The 19125-nt window shown below is 38.3% G+C and overlaps 1 long non-coding RNA gene across 1 annotated transcript in view; it reads left to right on the top strand.

Moving 5' to 3' along the window:
• The window catches only part of LOC126234276 (uncharacterized), a 242931-nt gene that overhangs the window by 29068 nt on the left and 194738 nt on the right, over positions 1-19125 (top strand). The gene's annotated exons all lie outside the window — the stretch shown is intronic.

The raw sequence follows: 19125 nt of genomic DNA, 5'->3' as shown, positions 1-19125 counted from the left end.
ACCAGAATACATGTTTCGTAGCTCCTGATGACAGAAAGACCTGTGGGTAACGTTAACGTGTAAGTCGGTGGTATGCTCAGCTGACATGTATAGTACCGGCTGATCAAAAAGTCAGTATAAATTTGAAAAGTTAATAAACCACGGAATAATGTAGATAGAGAGGTAAAAATTGTCACACGTAATTGGAATGACATGGGGTTTTATTAGGAAAAAAAAAACACCACATATAGCTAGACGCGTGAAAGATCTCTTCGCGCGTCGTTTGGTGATGATCGTGTGCTCAGCCGCCACTTTCGTCATGCTTGGCCTCCCAGGTCCCCAGACCTCAGTCCGTGCGATTATTGGCTTTGGGGTTACCTGAAATCGCAAGTGTATCGTGATCGACCGACATCTCTATGGATGCTGAAAGACAACACCCGACGCCAATGTCCCACCATAACTCCGGACGTGCTTTACAGTGCTGTTCACAACATTATTCCTCGAATACAGCTATTGTTAAGGAATGATGGTGGACATATTGAGCATTTCCTGTAAAGAACATCATCTTTGCTTTGTCTTACTTTGTTTTGCTAATTATTGCTATTCTGATCAGATGAAGCGCCATCGCCCGGACATTATTTGAACGTTTGTATTTTTTTTTTTTTTTGTTCTAATAAAACCCCATGTCATTCCAAGCATGTGTGTCAATTTGTACCTCTCTATCTACATTATTCCGTGATTCATTTAGTTTTCAAATTTATACTGATTTTTTGATCACCCGGTATTTATTTTTGAATATTCGTAATGGGGACCACTCTCCCACACACTAGTGTACACGCCTGAGAAAAGTTGCGGTTGCCTATTTGATTAAAGCTGTATAGTTAATAGCGAGCACGTCTAGAATAATTTTATAGGAAAATTATCGTGCTTACAAACTTACCTCACCCAAGCCGCTTAGGGGCAACATACTCTGCATAACTCATTAACTGCCAGGCAAATGACTCATCACAACAACGCAGTCTGCCTACGGGTAATGGAGGGTGTGTCAGCCGTCCAAAGAGTTCCGAGACTTAGTGTTTGGTGCTTACGTGCACTCAACGGCGAGATTATCAGCGGTTCCGAGACTAATTTTGCTCCTGGCATAGAAGCGACGTCAGCGCAGTAAATACGCTGTGCAGCTTGAAATAAAAACCGTAAACAACGTATGTGTATTCGACAAGTCAGTCGTGAGCAGGCAGTGTTAAATAGTGGACGTACGGTTCAAACCAATATGATGCACGAGTTGAGCAAAATTCCAAAGAAGGACTTTTCTGACAGTTTCACGTGGTTGTATGAACGTTCTGTGCGCTGTATTCCAACGGGGAAGCCTATGTAGAACACCTGAAGCACTAAAGACGTCATCCTAACGTTTGTCTAATATTTTAATTACTCCAGTTTTGAAACTTTTTGGACTGACGGTTATCTTGAGTCCTGTATCTGGACTGTCTATACTGCGTATTCTGGAAACGTGATAAGTCTAGTTGACTCAGACATAGGGAATGGTAATTCAACGAAATTTAGCTATTTTACTTTATTTGTTTATTTACGTTGATGTGATTAGGGCCTTCGGGCCTTATCTTACACCAGGCCAGGGTTTCGCACATACAGCAGTTTCTTTTTACATGGTAGTTACCTAAGAAATAACAATTATACTATGAGAAATAGTATTAAAATGGTTTGAATCTCTATAGTGACTATGTGGATAATTAATACTGATAATCAACTAATAAAGTTAATACTGACAGTACTCCTCCTACTGCTGCTATTGCCACTAATAATGAGAAAAGTAATAATAATAACAATGACGGTAATAACAATAACGGTAGTGGCAGAAATAAAAAGAATTTATATACGTGACAGATAGATTGTTTTTGATATAGCGAATTCTGGAGAAACGAAATTTAAGGAGACTGCACCAGCTAAGAACACTGGTAAATGACGAAGATCTATAGGAAAGAATGTTAGACACGGGTGCTTGTGCGTACAGGAACAAAGGGAATCATTATTGTTGCTTTAGTACATACTTCATTATCTGTCTTCTAAAGCTGGAGACGCTCTTCGGTTCCCTAATATAATGCTTAAGGTTATTTCCGAGTCAGGTTCCTTCTTCTAAGAAGAACTTGGAGAAAGTAGCGGAACAGTGGAGTGGGACAGAAAGAATTTTGCTGCGATGGGAACGGGTGTTTTAGTCATTTGGGTCAAATAAGAGCGTTAAGGTCGAGGAGAGATATGAGGGACAGTGTACGTTGATAAGACAGTAGAGAAGACATGGGGTACGGAAAACTCTGCGCATGTCTGCATGTACCCAGTATAGCTATGCATATGACGGTGAAATATTATTAAAGAGTGAAACGTCGCAGATATTGATTCACATCCAGTTTCAGGTGCCGTGAGCTGTCCTGAGACAGACTTTGCAGGATAAAATCGTTGTAATCAATAATTGGAAATATAAGTGTTTGTACAAGTTTCTTTTTCGGGTCAAGAGAGCAGAGCTTTTTATATTTTTGTAGGGCATGGAGAGGTGCTGATCCTGTCTTCCGCATTTCAGTCATGTGCTCGGTCCAATTCAGATTTTCATCTAATATTACCCCTAGAATATTTATTGGGATAGGAAAGCTGTCGTTTGTCCATTTAGGATTAAAATTGGTAGGGATTCCCGATATTTCAGGCTAATGAGTTCAAAATGTCCAGCCAGTACCGCTTGGGTTATGGATGGGTTGAACTGTAACGCTCTATCCTGCGCCCATTTTGACAGTGCGAACAGGTCGGTGACTTTAGGTATATTGTATTTTCCCGTATGTGCAGTTGGAGGTCACCAGCATACGTGTGGTACTTTCAGCAGGACAAAACGGATGACAAATAACGGACGTGCAGTGAAGAGAGCGTAGGACCTGGAGGACGCCTGATGCTACCTGCATCCATGGTGACTTCATGGTGCCGGACGTAACGTACTGCTGACGAGGCGTCAGGTATGAGCGAAACCATTGCAATGCACTCTGCGAGAAAGTAGTACGTCGATGTCGACAGTGTCAAAGGCTTTGCTGAATTCTAAGAAACACAAGATAGTCGCATCCTGTGCATCCTTCGAATGCTTTAGGTCATCTGTTACGTTTATTAAGGCAGATGTTGCGCTGCAATGTTTACGGAATCCTGATTGGTATTCGTCTAGTAGGTTATTTATAGTTATTTAATTTGGTAGCTGATCGTCCACTAGGTATTTTAAGGCCTTGCAAATAGGTTGTAGATCACAGGATGTTGTGATAACGTCCTTTTTAGGTAGGGGCTTAACTAATCCCTGTTCCGAGACCTAAGGGAAGACACTTGTGATTAAGCAGTGGTTGAAGATATCTGTTATAGTTACCAGTTGCACTTTCGACTCTCTGCTGATCAGCGTCGAACTTTCAATTGCTTATGACGTACGAGCATAATCAAAAAACCGTACAGCCGCCTGCCAGTAGATGTCGCAGATCCGAAATAAGTGGAATGATAGCAGCACTCAAGACAATATCCTCCATGAACAGCCCCCATTTATCCTAATTGAGTTCTGGCACTGTCTGATGAAATACTGTAGATATATCACAGCTTATATTTCATGCTTTCTTGGGACACGGCACCTAATTTAACACCCCTTAAACACATGTCTGCTAGCGGTAGCATTACATACTCATTGCGCTCTCAATTCATTCCGTCTCTTGCTGCACTTGGTCAGGATAAGGCAGGTGCTCAGCGTCGCTGAATGCGTTCGAAAGAGCAATTTCACAACGAGAGTCTTCACAAATACAACGTCATGTTAGGAAGAGTCCCGCTAACAGCTGGCGAAATTGTTGTTTATTAAAAATACAACCCGTTTCGCAGCCTAAAGCCGTATCCTCAGGTTCAACAACATTAAAAGATCATGGAGACACCTATCACCCCAAGTCAACGTTTACTATTCAGTGAATATTGTTAATATTATGACGAGCGGAAAGTAACGAAGCCACGTAACTATGCAATTACTACTCAGGCAAATTTTAAAACGTGATTCTGAAATGACAAGTTTAGCTTCTCAGCAAATATTCCTAAATGATTGGAGCACGTCTTCGTTACTTTTCGCTCGCCATAGTATTGACAGTTTTCATTCGCCTTTCAACAACTACGGATGCCCAGAATATAAAACAGTTTATGACAAATACTATAAAAAGGAAGCCGAAACATTGACTAATTCAGGAAGTGTTTAGGTTATGGATACTAATGCTATATTTAATTTTGCTGACTATCTTCATCCAATATCTACACAGGTTCGACTCTCAACGGATAAAACTAAGTCTAGGAGCCATATGGTGGTCTAGGACGGATACCTGTCGTAATCAAGTATGCAACCATATAGCTGTGTGTCATGCCCATCGTCAACACAGCTTTTCTCCAATAAGAAACGGCTGTTTTGAACTAACTTCTCACACGTAAACAATTAAACGAAATTTCTTGATCTAAGACAGATATTCCACATTATTTGTAACGACACGTGCTATGATTTGATGAAACTGCAAATGTGTAGACAGCTAAATTTTCACAGCGTGTCTTAATGCCAAGCAGTTGTCACGAACAGCAATTACAAATTGGTTAAATCTATGAAATCGATGGATACACCGCAGACGAATGAAATGAAATAACCGTATGGCATTATTGACCGGGAAACCCCATCTGGGGATGTTCGGCAGCCTGGTGCAAATCTTTCTATTTGACACCACTTCGGCGATTTGCTCGTCTTTGTGCTAAAAGATGTGACGAGATGTTACTGACAAGGGAACCTCCCCATCGCACCCCCCTCAGATTTAGTTATAAGTTGGCACAGTGGATAGGCCTTGAAAAACTGAACACAGATCAATCGAGAAAACAGGAAGAAGTTGTGTGGAACTATGAAAAAATAAGCAAAATATACAAACCGAGTAGTCTATGTGCAAGATAAGCATCATCAAGGACAAATCGAGCTCAGGAGCCCCGTGGTCCCGTGTTTAGCTTGAGCAGCTGCGGAACAAGAGGTCCTAGGTTCAAGTCCCCCTTCGAGCAAAAAGATTAATTTTTTATTTTCAGAAAAACCGAGTTCAGGCACTCACACATAATCAACTTCGCTCTCCAAAATTCCAGGACATGTTCAGATTTGCTTGGACATAGGCAGGATTTGACGGTCTACACACGGAAAAATTTGAAACATGTTTTGACAGAGCACAGGGGAAAGTGAGCGACTGCGAAACTGTTGGATTCATTTGTTGCAGTTTATGTGACAAACTCTTATGTTTTCATCACTTTTTTGGGAGTAATTATCACATCCACAAGAAAACCTAAATCGGGCAACGTAGAAGAATGTTTTCACCCATTCGCCAAGTGTACAAGTTAGGTGGGTCGACAACATATTCCTGTCATGTAACGCACATGCCGTCACCAGTGTCGTATAGAATATATCCGACGTGTTTTCCTGTGGAGGAATCGGTTAACCTATGACCTTGCGATCAAATGTTTTCGGTTCCCATTGCAGAGGCACGTCCTTTCGTCTACTAATCGCACGGTTTTGCGGTGCGGTCGCAAAACACAGACACTAAACTTATTACAGTAAACAGAGACGTCAATGAACGAATGGACAGAACATAACTTTGCCAAAATAAAGAAAAACTTTTCGCTGGAGGCGAAACTTGAACCAAGGACCTCTCGTTCGGCAGCTGCTCACGCTAACCACGGGACCACGGCGCTCCTGAGCTGAGATTATCCTTGATGTTGCCTATCATCGCATGGACTACTCAGTTTGTATATTTTGCTTATTTTTTCATAGTTCCACACAACTTCTTCCTGTTTTTTTAGATTGATGTATGTTCAGTTTTTCAAGGCCTATCCACTGTGCCAACTTATAACTAAATCTGAGGGGGGTGCGATGGGGAAGTTCCCTTGTGAGAAGGACTTCGAGAATATGGCTGGACTATCGATTGAGACAGAAATGATTTTGCTCTGATGGAAATGGATGTTTCTGCCATTTTGTGCAAATAAGAGCTTTAAACTCAAGGAGATATGTGAAGGACAGTGTTCGCTGATAAGACGGTAGAGAAGACATAGTATTTGAAAACTCTGCACTTGTCTGCACGCAGCTAGGATAACTGTGGGCATCGTGGTGAAATATGATCGAAGAGTCAAACATCACAGAGTTATCGAACACACGCTTTCACACCCAGCTCATGGCGGCCATAGAATTTCTGTAATATTCGAGTGATAATATTTGTTTTCTTTTAAACAATGCACAAATTATAAAACTTCTAGTAAACAGCAATTTTTAAATACCTTGTCCACTGTAAACGATGATATAGAACACCGGCAAATGTGAATACGTGCATTAAAGGAAACTGCTCAACGACCTAACGTTTCTTGGTTCAAAATACAGCACATTACATCGTTAACGGCACAATTTTGTTTTCCTGTGAAACATGTTTATTGATTAAGAATTTTGAATTACCTCTTCGCATGTCTTTCTGTACGGATATATTTTGTATTACGTTGTCTACATGGGAATGTTTGAACTTGTCTTCCTGTCCTTATTACCTCCAAATTCCTGAATCCTGTGCCGTTCTCTGCCAGTTGTTTACGTCAGTCCTGTTGCATGTAGTTTTAACTTCAGTTACCCATATACTTCTGGGGCTCTCCCTTAATCTCTTGCCAAATGACTTCTCCGTGAATATTCTTGAAACTACTTGATCTTCTTTCATTCTTATCAAATCTCATTCTCATTGAAGTCCTCTGTAATTTATTATGGTCATTGCTGTTGCTTGTCATGATGACATGTGCATTTCTGTTTTAAGTCTTCTCTTCCAACTTCGCACCGAGCGAGGTGGCGCAGTGGTTACAACATGGGGCTCGCATTCGGGAGGACGAGAGTCCAAACCCGCTTCCAGCCATCCTGATTTAGGTTTTCCGTGATTTACCTAAACCGCTTCAGGCTAATGCAGAGATTGTTCCTCTAAATAGGCACGGCCGACTTCCTTGCCATCCTTCCCTAATCAGATGGGACCGACGATCTCGCTGTTTTGTCCCCTTCCCCAAATCAGCCAACAACCAACCAACCAATCCAACTTTGCAATTCATTATCACAGTATGCACCAAACATTTTCTTAACAACTTTGTTTTCAAATACATCTAATTGTTGTCCTTCAATTTTAGTAAAACTCCACGCTTCTGCTCCAGAGGTTAGGACTGGTCTGATGATAGCTCCAGTTTAGCTTTCCTTGCGACTAGTTTAGGCCCTAGACGTTTCTGTATCGAGTAGTAGGCTCTATTGACATTTCGCAGTCTCATTTTTTTCTTCTACTTGTCACTGATTTTGTTCGTGTATCGGTGCGCCGAGAAATTTGAACTGTTCAACACATTCGAATTTATGTCTGCCAATTATCAGACGTGATTGTTTGTCTTCTTCATCTTTCAACTATCTGTATTTTGTTTTATGATCATTCACTTTTGGGTCAAGATTGGATAATTATTCTACGATCTCCGAAACTAACTGTCTAACCTCTATTTTCCAATGAACGCTATATCACCTGCATACGCTGAAGTCTTGACTTCATATCTTTGGAGGACCTCAGCAGGTACTAGAACGTATTTCCTCACAACTTCCTCTAATCCTAGATTAAAGAAAAGAGGGGGAGAGTATCTCCCTGTCTCAGTCCAGTTTTATTTTTAAAATGGTCAGATTTAATTTCGTTTAGTAGAACCCTGCTTATGTTATAATCCATTAGAATTGTTTTAAAAATCTATAAGTTTAATTGGAAATGCCAAGCCGGTTATTATACTCCACAGGCTTTGCTGGAGTACGAAGTCATAAGCTTCCATAAAATCGATGAACAAGTATCGTTTTTTTTTTTTTTTTTTTTTTTTTTTTTTTTTTTTTTTTTTTTTTTTTACATTCCCACACGTTTTCCTTTATTCTTCTGATAACGGATATATTGTCATCAGTGGACCTATTTTTGTGAAAGCAGTTCTCATAATCCCAGACTACATTTTCTGCGTATGGCTTCAAACGGGTTAGCAATAAAGCCCCTCCTTCTTTATGCATCCGAGCTATTAATCATTGTTTCCACTCTGTTGATATAGTCTCACTATTCCAAATCACCTGTACCGGGTAATACAAACTTCTTTGCAGAGTTTTTTTCACAACATTTTAGTTTCTCAGCTGGAGTTCCTTCACTTCCAGTTACCTTGCCCTTTTTTTAGGTGTTTGATACTTCCTAGCACCTCTTCATATGTCGGTTCTGGAATTTGCTCATTATTAGGACTGCTGTTGGAATTCGTACTTGATGATTCCGGATCAAAATAGTTCAGTAGATTGTCAAAATATTTCTTGCTTGCTGATAAAACTTTATATGGTTCAATAATCATATTTCCTTCCTTATAATTCATCACCATTTGTAATAAAAACCTCTTTTAATTTTGTTGACTCTGACACACTTTCTCCGAATATTATTATTTCGATGATACTCATAAATACGTTCAACCTCATCAATCTGTTGTTTTAGATATGGTTTCTTTTTCTTAAGATTTATTGTATTAGCCGGCTTTTGAGCGTGTCGATAAGTAAGTTCTATTTCGGGATCCTTATTTGTTTGTAGCTATTTCCTAGGTAATTTCATAACACAGTCTTCAGCTACCTCACATTCGCCACCAAACCACTTCTTCCTGCCTTGCTTTACTTTCTATAGATTATTACTTGCAGCTGTGATGGTAACTTCTTTTATTCTTTCTCAGCACTTACTACTGGCCATTTCTTGGTTTTTCTCTCATGCTGCTTAAAACCTCTACTCGGTTTAAAATTTCAACTTTCTACTTTAGAATGACTTCTGGCCCCATAACATTCTCCAGATCAAATCTGTTGACGTCTCCAAGTTAGATTTTCGTTTTAGGTGCTATCTTCAACCCGATTTTAGTAGCACTTACTAGATTATGGTCAGACCCCATTTTAGCTCCTCGAGAGGATCACTAATTTCCTTTCTGTGTCTGTTATCTATTCGAACATGGTCAATTTGATTTGTTGTTTTCTTGTTACTTGAATTCCAGGTATCGTTGTTTATGAGGAAGGCAGTTCTGCTAGTAATCGTGTCCGTTGACGTAGCATTGTCATTACTGTTCTCATACAAGCGTTCATTTCCGACAGTATGTATGGGGACACTAAAGCACATAATTTTATCCACACATCTGAGTCGTTAACTGACAAGTAATCCACCGACTGGGATTTCATTCTTCTTTGTGAGGAAAGTAAATTGCTGTATTTGTTTTGCAAACGTTTGTTTGAATAACTATTTTTGTATCTTCTAAAGCTCCGTTAAAACTCACAGTGATAAACAAAAAAGTTAATTCCATGGCTCCTACAGTAGTAGTATACTGAAAATAAAGAAAAAAAGACTGGTATGAGTACAATCAAAACGTAAACATTGGGCTTCAAGATGAGATGTCATTGCTGTCTTGGAACGAGGATTATTTCGGTGCAGCCGGTGCTCTGTTTATGAGTGAAATACACTGATTTATTTTTCTGTTCCACTGCCACAATAAAGAAACGAGGGGACTTTCGGTTTCGATAAGGAGAACGTCGCAGACAACCAGTTCGGAAGAACATGAGTGCAGTCATAAGACAAAATGTGTCATCTGTTATGAGCTGTAGAACGCAGAATATTCATGACAACCCTTACGATTAGTTTCTCATATTATCGATTAATTAATTTGTAATTATGGTCGAATGAGAAAGCGTCATAATTGATAAGGATGCTATGTTTCCCTTGGTGCATATTTAGTAAGACATGTCGGAAAAGGGATACAACAACTGGAAGAAATTTCTCCCTTACAACTCAAATATCAGTGATTTATTGGGTCCTTGATACCATAAACTAAAAAACTACCGTCACATAGTTGCGCAAATGGCTGAGTAAGTAACTTTTTTCTTTTCTTTTTTTCTTTTTTTTTTAGAACATTAATGCACCTAGTTTGTGTGAATAGCGTTTGGCAATATGATATAGCGATCCTTTACAGAACTCTATTTTTATGTGGACACAAAATCAAACAAGTAACAAAATTTTAGATATAATCAATAATGGACAGCAGCACCTGATTATCATTAATTGACGTAAAAACAGTCTAAATCTCTATTTATTTGTAACTGGCAATTGTTTTCGGCTATACGTACAACCATACTTATCCATACTTACACAAATAGATTATATACCTTCCATAGCTGACTGACTCCCGCTGGCAGATATTACTTGGCCCTGTATTTCCCATTCAGCAACGTTACAGTGGATATGAAATTGGTCTGAAGATGGTTGTACGTATAACCGAAACCGGTTACCAGGTACAAACAGGATAAGATAAGATTTTAAGATTAGTTTAAAGGAGTACCCGTCAGGTACACTGATGCATCCCTAGTATCAAATTCCTTCTTATTAGCTAACGAAATAAATCACTGTTTTAATGTCTGCAAAGACTTTTCGTACAATCCGTCAAATCTAAATAACAAACGTGTAAATCCTCTTTAAAGCGTAATGCTTTCCACAGGCAGTGGCCCTCGGGAATATTTTTAAAATACTCGAAAATTGTGCCCCTCTGCTGTTAGTGCTAAATCCGCCAAATGGACAGAGCTGGTCGTGAATTATTATGTATCGACTTTGGGCTTTGTGACGTAAATAAATATAAATTTAATAAAATCATTCTATAGGTGGCATACTTTCGTAATAATACTAAGCATCTCTGTTGGGACTTTTCGTTAGCGATATTGCTTTTTTTCCTTTTGGGTTCATCATTAGGATTGTTACATACCATTATAGTTTTATCGTGCATTCGAATTTTCTTTGAAAAGAAGGATCATATATAACTGGATAATAAGAGATACTGTTAATGTCATGTACTTATGTAGCGGAATGTGTTTAAATTAATACTTCTGGAAAACTTGTGAACACTTTGCGGATATTTATACCCGTTCGAAGCTGACTGGTAGAGTATCGCTGGACCCATTTCAGCAGACCCTAATGTTAAGTTATACTGTATTACATACCACGTTTTACTTGAACGTAAACAATAAAGATTTTAAGCGAGTATTAAAATATGACATGACTGTCTTGAAGAAATCACAGTTTTCCCGAAAATCTTCACGAAGTATTCCTCTGCCTAATCCGTCTCTTAACCGATGTCTTCAAGACACATTTTTGAGCTGTCGAGTACTCTCTCTCTCTCTCTCTCTCTCTCTCTCTCTCTCTCTCTCTCTCATTCTCTCTCTCTCTCTCTCTCTCTCTCTAGCACACACTGCGTAACGTATTTTCTGCACAGAAGAAGAGTGTGCCTATATTTATTTTGCTTTCACATAAAATTATACTATTTTACTGATTTCCGGTAGACGAAATTTTACACTTAACACATAAAATATAGAGGGCTATAAGACGTATAAATCTGTAACTGAATGGGACGGTGGAAGGTAGTGCCTCAACTGAGTAAGGATTAGTACCATCACCCGTTGTGATTTCGGATGTAATAAAGTGCCACATATGAGTAACATTTAGTTCCACACGCACTGCCAAAAAGCAACATCTGTTCTATGAGTTTTTCAGTGCTTTTCGCGACAGATCGATTGTAAGCTACAAAAGCTCCAGATTTGTAGCTGAACTGAGACATTGGTTTCTGAGATGATGCTGGGTGGTGGTTATCAGTTATCATACATCTGATTACGATGGCATAATACGTATATCTGAGGATGGTTGCCCATAACTGCAGCTGGTTGTGTAATAAAGTGCCATACAGCTGTGTGCAAACGAAGATTCTCCAAAAAATTGTAGAAGTTGCAAGTAATCGCCTGCTGGCAATAAAATCCCTTGTGGGTTAGCACTTTCTTCCACTGGGCCCTTCAGTCACTCTTATATGTACAGTTTCGAGACATATGAACACTTTACACATGTACGTTCTGACAATTCTTCACTTCCACAACTAATTTCGGAACCAATTATGGCGTCGGCATGTAGAATTTGTGTCGGTCATTATAAAACTTGGTGAAATAATACATTTTACAACATTTTCTACGCCTGATGATATGACGTTCTTTTCTCTCCTAAGAAAGTTTTTTTACGGCATTCAAAAACAAGTAATAATCTACAGAATAGCAAAACTTATGCAGATTTTTCTGTTTTTCCTTCAACATTTTATTAGAGTTCAAACCCCTCTCATCTGTCAAAAGAAGATGATGTTTTTAGCAGATTCATCTCCCGCATCCATCTTAATGTTTCTTTTTAACAAAGATTTTAGGTCTCACAGGAATCCACTTCTCGGTGTTTTGTGTTTATTTCCATAAGACTAATTCTAATTTCGTAACTTCCTTTATTGAGTTCACTTCTTATAATATAATCTCGTGTTGCTATATAGCTAAAAGTCCTTTTGGACAAATTATTTATTCCCCAAGTAGTGTACGAATTAAAACAGAAACTATGATGGGTAGTCAAATGAGAACGAGACAGATGGAAAAAAAGTAAGCAAACTGTTATTTCAAAAGTAGTCGCCATAACTGTTGAGAAATTTATCCCCTGGTGAGACTAGACTGTCAATGGTTTCATAGAAAAATGTTACCGCTTACCTCCGGAATCGTGATTCTGCCTAGGAGTAAATCTATTCTTGGCCGTCGATTTGCGTCGGACGAAGAAGTGTAGGCCTGAGTTCAATCGCAACCGCAAACATTTTTCCACGGAGATACCAACCGTCTTGTCTCACAGCGGCACAAATGTATGAACAGTATGGCGATTGTTTATGAAATAACAAAGAATTTACTTAAATTTTCCCCAGCTATCTCATTTTCACTTCAATGCCCTTTCTATTCCTCATTGTCAGCTGAGCGTCTATGATGAATGCCGAGGTACTGGAATAGTCTCGAAACTGGTTCGCTATTCCATTTTCTTTTAATCAAAAGCTTTTCCAACCCTTTCCCTACTTCAAAAATTCTATACAAGTAAGTATATACATTACCACACCAATGGGAGCTTACAACATCTACGTCACTCGCGCGGGAAATCATCCTATGCTCTTAGAAAGACAGTATTCATGTGAGTAATACCATAACGGCAACAAACGACATACGGAGCTACATTCAGTATCTCAACAGTAATATCCTCATAAAATTCATTGACCTAGTGCCTACTACAGTAAAGACTGATTTTAATGACAAACTGTTAACTACAACTGCCCATCAGCTGGACTTCGCATGTTAGCCGAGGACTCACTAGAATTCAACGTAATGAAGCGCTTTTTCGTAAACTCTGCCACTGTTTTGGGTGACATCAGAAAATGTATCAATACAGAGAAAACGCTTCATTCCCAGGCAAGAAGTAATGTACGAAAAGAATAGGAGTACTTACTTCAGTTAGTGTTTTCGTACAGAATGACTCAGTGGTATATTTAAATATAGCAGCAATACCAAGAGATTGGAAAAATGATTGCCATTTAGAAGGGGACCAGTATCAGTCTGTAACAACCATCTTAAAAATTATAAAATAAATTTCATAATGTTTAAGAGAATAGCTACCCTAACATAAATCAACTTAACACTCGTCGACAGCGTGAGATAGTTAGATAGATATTTGCCGCTTACATAAGCATTGGTCAGAGAAGTGGAGGCCGGAAGAGAACTAACGAGGAGGAAGAGGAAAGGATGGAAAATATGGTCAATTTAACACAGATGTTTTTTGGGTACGGTATCGTGCCATATTTTCAAATAACTATCATCAAATAAAGCCGATGTTTCGGCAACGGTTGCGGTGGACTTTCTCTAGGTCAAATCTTTTATTCTGTGGGGCTCTGGCCGCGGAAGCCTACATAGTTACAGTGGGGAACTTATGCAGCATTTACGAAAACTGTGTGTGTCATAGAATAGCGATGAGAAACTGTACTCGTTCAATGTTCACACAATTCTCGCAATCAAAATAACTCACACCGTTCTTCATCTGCAGAGGAGCTCTAAGAAGTCCTGTATGAGGAAGGTCTTCGATAACCGATCAAAATTTTGTGAAACATTGTCTAATTGTGGTTACAAAGTGTGTATACTGCATTAAACTGACTAAGATGGCTGAATATGTGCTGTACCACTAGTAACGTACTCAGCATGAGAAAAGCACTACAGTCGTCAAATGTAACTAGAAAAGAGGAATATTTAGAGGAAATGTTATTTTTCTATTTATAACGCCTGCATTAACAGATCAGAGTAATATCTCCAAATTATTTCGTTAACTGGCTAAGTTTTGCAGCCAGAGATTATTCGCTAACCCCATAAATGGATCATGTAAGATCGTCATCTATCTCTATCCAAAAAATATCCTCTCAAATTATGAAATAATTGATAAAGTAATCTGGATTAGTAGCATTTAAATACAATTAGACCGCAAACCGCACGTGAGTTGTAAGTGTATCAAACATATAAGTTAGGTAAATAAACAAATAACAAGTAGGATATCAGATGTGTTGTGATGGATTATTGTGAATCATTAAGATTGCCATCGTTAGCAGTGTTAAGTCGACAAACGAATGTAAAGCTTTCACCCTTGGCATGGTTTACATTAATCTTCATGCATTTTCCACAGAAAACCGAAGCTCTCTAAAGGGTCTGGAAAGTGCAGTAATATGCGATGACGCTTCTGTTTCTTTCTCTCTCTCTCTCTCTCTCTCTCTCTCTCTCTCTCTCTCTCTCTCTCTGTATGTGTGTATGTATGTGTGTGTGTGTTGTATTGTATTCTGTAGATCTCTAGCCGGTGATAGTTCGTGTTGTGTCAGCATAATTGCACATGTACATCCCTAGCAGCATTTATGAAAAATCTGTATACTTACTTTACCCAGAGAAGGTGCACGTAAATAAAGAACATATACTTTAATAACTTTCCAGCGAACGTAAAAAGTTCAGCCATTAATAAAGCACGGTTTAAGAAATGCCTAACGGCCTTTCTGGTGGAAAAATTCTACTTTGTCAACGATCTACTTAGCATATTGCCAAAATTAGCAATGATATCATTTAATGTCAGCTGTACGTAGTATTGTACTTACCCATACAGTCAGTGCAACTATGTGATCAGAAAACGGAAAATAATTTTTTTTTTTCATTTGCTGATGTTTTATCGGAGTAGTCTACAAAGTATCTGACGATTTAATTTACTTTAGTACATACATATTTACACTACATGACAACTACCTTGTAACTTCTATTAACTGCGTGCTTGTCAACAACCTCATTTAAAATCGTTGGGATCACCATTAAACATAACCATATTAATTTTTTCGCATAATATCAGTTCTGTATTGTATCTCTTGCCATATTACACATCTAGAAGGATTTCATCACTAATTGAAGGGAGAACCATGTAAATAGGTTATTACTTAATTGAGTGAAATAGTCGGCATAATATTGGTATTATATTCTATGCATTATGACAGTACTCGTTCTGTTTACCTTAGGTTTTCCTCAACAACAGAAAACCGGTAAAAAATTTTATTGGTGTGGCGGGAAATTTATGTTTTAATCTTTCTAAACACATTATTTTTCCGATGTCTGACCAGGTCGCAATTTTTAAATTACACTCTTAGTTCACTATTTGTTACTTACTATGTGGCGGGCCTGGGTTCGATTCTCGGCCGCATTGGAGATTTTGTCCTCTCATGGACTGGGTGTTGTGTTGTCCTTATCATCAATTAATCACCGACGCGAAAATCATCCATTGTGACGTCACCTGAAATAAGACTTGCACCGGTGGCTGAACTTCCCCGGATGGGGCCACACGATCATTTCATTCCATTTTTACTGAAAAAATTCTTTGAGAATATTCCCAAAAATAAGAGAAATTTCTCTCGTTTTGTGGTTTCTTTCTGAATTCGTAGAGATACAGAAGTTATATTTTTGTGAACATCATCATAAAAAATTACCCACGTTGTTGTCTGCGAATGTGTTTGCTGTGTAAATGCGAAAGCAAAATCTGCGTTAAAATCAGTTCGAATGTTAATCTTAATTTTGTATATTTTATTTATTCCTTTTTAAGAATATGGGCATGCTGCAGACAATCAGTGAATTGTAGTAATAAGCAGTCCTGACATTCATTGTTGACAGCTGCAGTTACGAGAAAAATATTAGTTCCAAGTGAACAAAAATTCTAGGCATATGTCTTCAGGAAGTATCAAGTGCTACAATTCTAGATTACTAAGAGGTACGTATAAATGAAACAGTAGATCGCAGAACTTTAAAACGAAATCCTGCTACGCAACGCGTTACTCAGATTTCAGCACAACAAAAGTTACGAGTTTCAGTGAGCATATTTTAGTAAAGAATTATTACATTGAAAGCGTTTCGCGTACGAACAGTAGTACGTTTTCTGAAAGTTTCTTAGAAAAATAAGTTAGTAGTAACGATCTGACCCCTTCAGCTCAACTAACAAGGATAAATTTGGAAAGACTGAGGAAAATACGTTCATAAATAAGCAGTAGTTTTCTCAAAAAGAGTTGGTACAAAATACGTCTACTACACGGAATTTAGAACTTATTCATGAATAAGTGTTCCTTTGTTCGACATTTATTATCGTCTACATTGAGAATTATTTATTAAATTCGGGTTCATAAGCGACAGACTTCCTAAACTGTGAATTCTACTAAACTACATCAGTGGACCATTTCACCTGCAGACCTGTAAAAGGCATGCAGCGTATTGTTCCATGTGATATCTGCGAACACTAACTTCCTTTGCATGTTATTTACATTTAAAGTACACGGTCCAATACATCGTGACGAAAGCGAAGCCTGCCCGTATTCAACGTATTCCATTACTCAATATTCATGCGGTATTTCCGAAACGACGCCACTAATACATCACTTTTGATCGCACATGTTGTATTCATACGCTTCATTAAAATATACAGCGTGAGCCCTGTGTTTTCCCTTCTGCGGTCACCTCTTAACGTGACACGGCGCTTTCACATAATAGCAGTTCACGATCAAGTGCGATCAGGAAACGGAAAAGATCTATAGGAATTTTTATGTGCAATGTTGTTGGTAAATCTCAGCGTGGCTCTCCAATGAATATTTCCTGAGTTCTAATTTTGTAAGACTGAAGAAATTGGAAGATGACAACTCTAAATAGCTCCTTCGGGTGTCGTGAGATTCTCCATGTAGCCGAAAAATAACTCAGGCTTATATACCAGCTCTCTTTTTTTTTTTTAAGCGTATTTAGAACTTTCGTCAGTTACGTAACATTGAATTGTAGGAGGTCATTTTACTTCACTTTGGAGGGAAACTAAAAGCATAAACGAGTTCACACATTAAATTCAGTTTTACACACTAAAACACAAACCATGTTAAGCCATGTGATATATTTTGTGTAATATAGAAAAGAAAACTGCGATTTGAAGAAAGCTGCAATGTTAAATTTATTCAGCGGAGACAAAAATGTGATGGCTAAAAACTGTTCAAAGATTTCGAAACAATGCGGGTGTCTAACAGAATAAATGGGAAACAATTATCCAAAGACACATCGTTTCTACAAATGATATCGTTTTCGTATAACAACGATTCCTGCATAATATACTGCGAGAAAAAATTAAATAACAAACATTTTAGTCCAAAGCGAAGTAAGGATGAAGCTAGGAAATTTTTTCACCACACAGGAGTTTTGACTGGTGTATAGATCGATTTGTTGCATCGTGACGTGCTGATCTTCGCTCTCGGTTTCAACCAAAGGTTACTATTTTTGAACGATGTTAAGCCATGTGATATATTTTGCGAAATATAGAAAAGAAAACTGCGATTTGAAGAAAGGTGCAATATTGATTTGATCCAGATGTTAATGGTACAATGTTTACAACCGTATAGCATGTTATACCAAGGTTATGGTGTTCTCGTTATTTATTATAGGCCAGAAACAGATTTAGATTATTCGACCATTCCACTATGTGTAAATTAACAGATAAAGATCGAAACAATTCACGTAGTTTATTTTAGCTGGAATGGAAAGAGCAGACAGGCCTGAGCGCTCCAAAATATGATTTTTAGTAACTTTCATATTCTAAGGCAGTGTAATTACTAAACTTCCTGACAGATAAAGCTGTGTGCACGACCAGAACTCGAGACAGGTACCTTTGTCTTACGCGGGCTCACTGCCTGAGCTATCCAAACACGACTCACGACTCACTCTCATAGCCATACTTCCGTGTAATTCCGTAACTCATCTCCTACCTTCCCAAACTATGAGGGCGAGCCGTGAGTCGTGCTAGGATAGCTCAGTCAGTAAAGCTTTAATTGCCTTCGAAAGTTAAAGGTCCCTGGTTCGAGTCGCGGTCCGGTATACATGTCTATCTGCCAGGAAGTTTCAGATCAGCACCCACTTCACTGCAGAGTGAACACTCCTTCTGGAAAGCGTAGTTATTATTTCTGTTGTTCAGGGGATTTTGCTTACATTTCACCGACTAATCCGCACAGAACAATTTACACAATATAGAGAACTATCTCGACCTCTGGATGAGTCTTTCTGACTGCATGTTTGGTACATAATAAACTTCACACGTGTTCTCGAATTTTAGTAAAGTGAAGGCTAATATACAACTAGAAATGAGTCTGTTTAGCAATGGGTGTATACACCAATAGATATTGAAAACAGGAAATACTCTCGGATCAAAGAAAGATTTTGTTGGTGAAGCAGTGACATGGTAATTTACCACATGTGTAAAATAATTCTACAGAAAACTGTCAATGTTCTATCCTAATCAAAGTAGTAACAAATTAATATGAACATCATATAGCATGGAAATAATATTAATTCACAGTTACGGACAGAAGAAATGTTGTTCACTGAGTATCTTTAACAAAATGTTAATAAAATTTGGGAGGACACTAACAGAAGTACGCGTACAACATTAAGTGGGGAAGATTTTTCGACACTCTAATATCAATGCTGCTTTTCAATTTTATTTTTTGTTCTAACGTCCAATTGCAATGTATTGAACCTCTCATTAATACAGAACCATTACGTAAATATTCTTGTCATGTTTAGATCAAAGTTAACATCTGCAAAACATTGTTATTTCGTACTATTAATTCGTTGCTTGAGAGAAAAAT

This window comes from Schistocerca nitens, chromosome 2 (assembly GCF_023898315.1).
Source record: "Schistocerca nitens isolate TAMUIC-IGC-003100 chromosome 2, iqSchNite1.1, whole genome shotgun sequence".
NCBI classification, from domain to species: domain Eukaryota; kingdom Metazoa; phylum Arthropoda; class Insecta; order Orthoptera; family Acrididae; genus Schistocerca; species Schistocerca nitens.
This window is presented reverse-complemented; position numbering and strand designations above follow the sequence as displayed.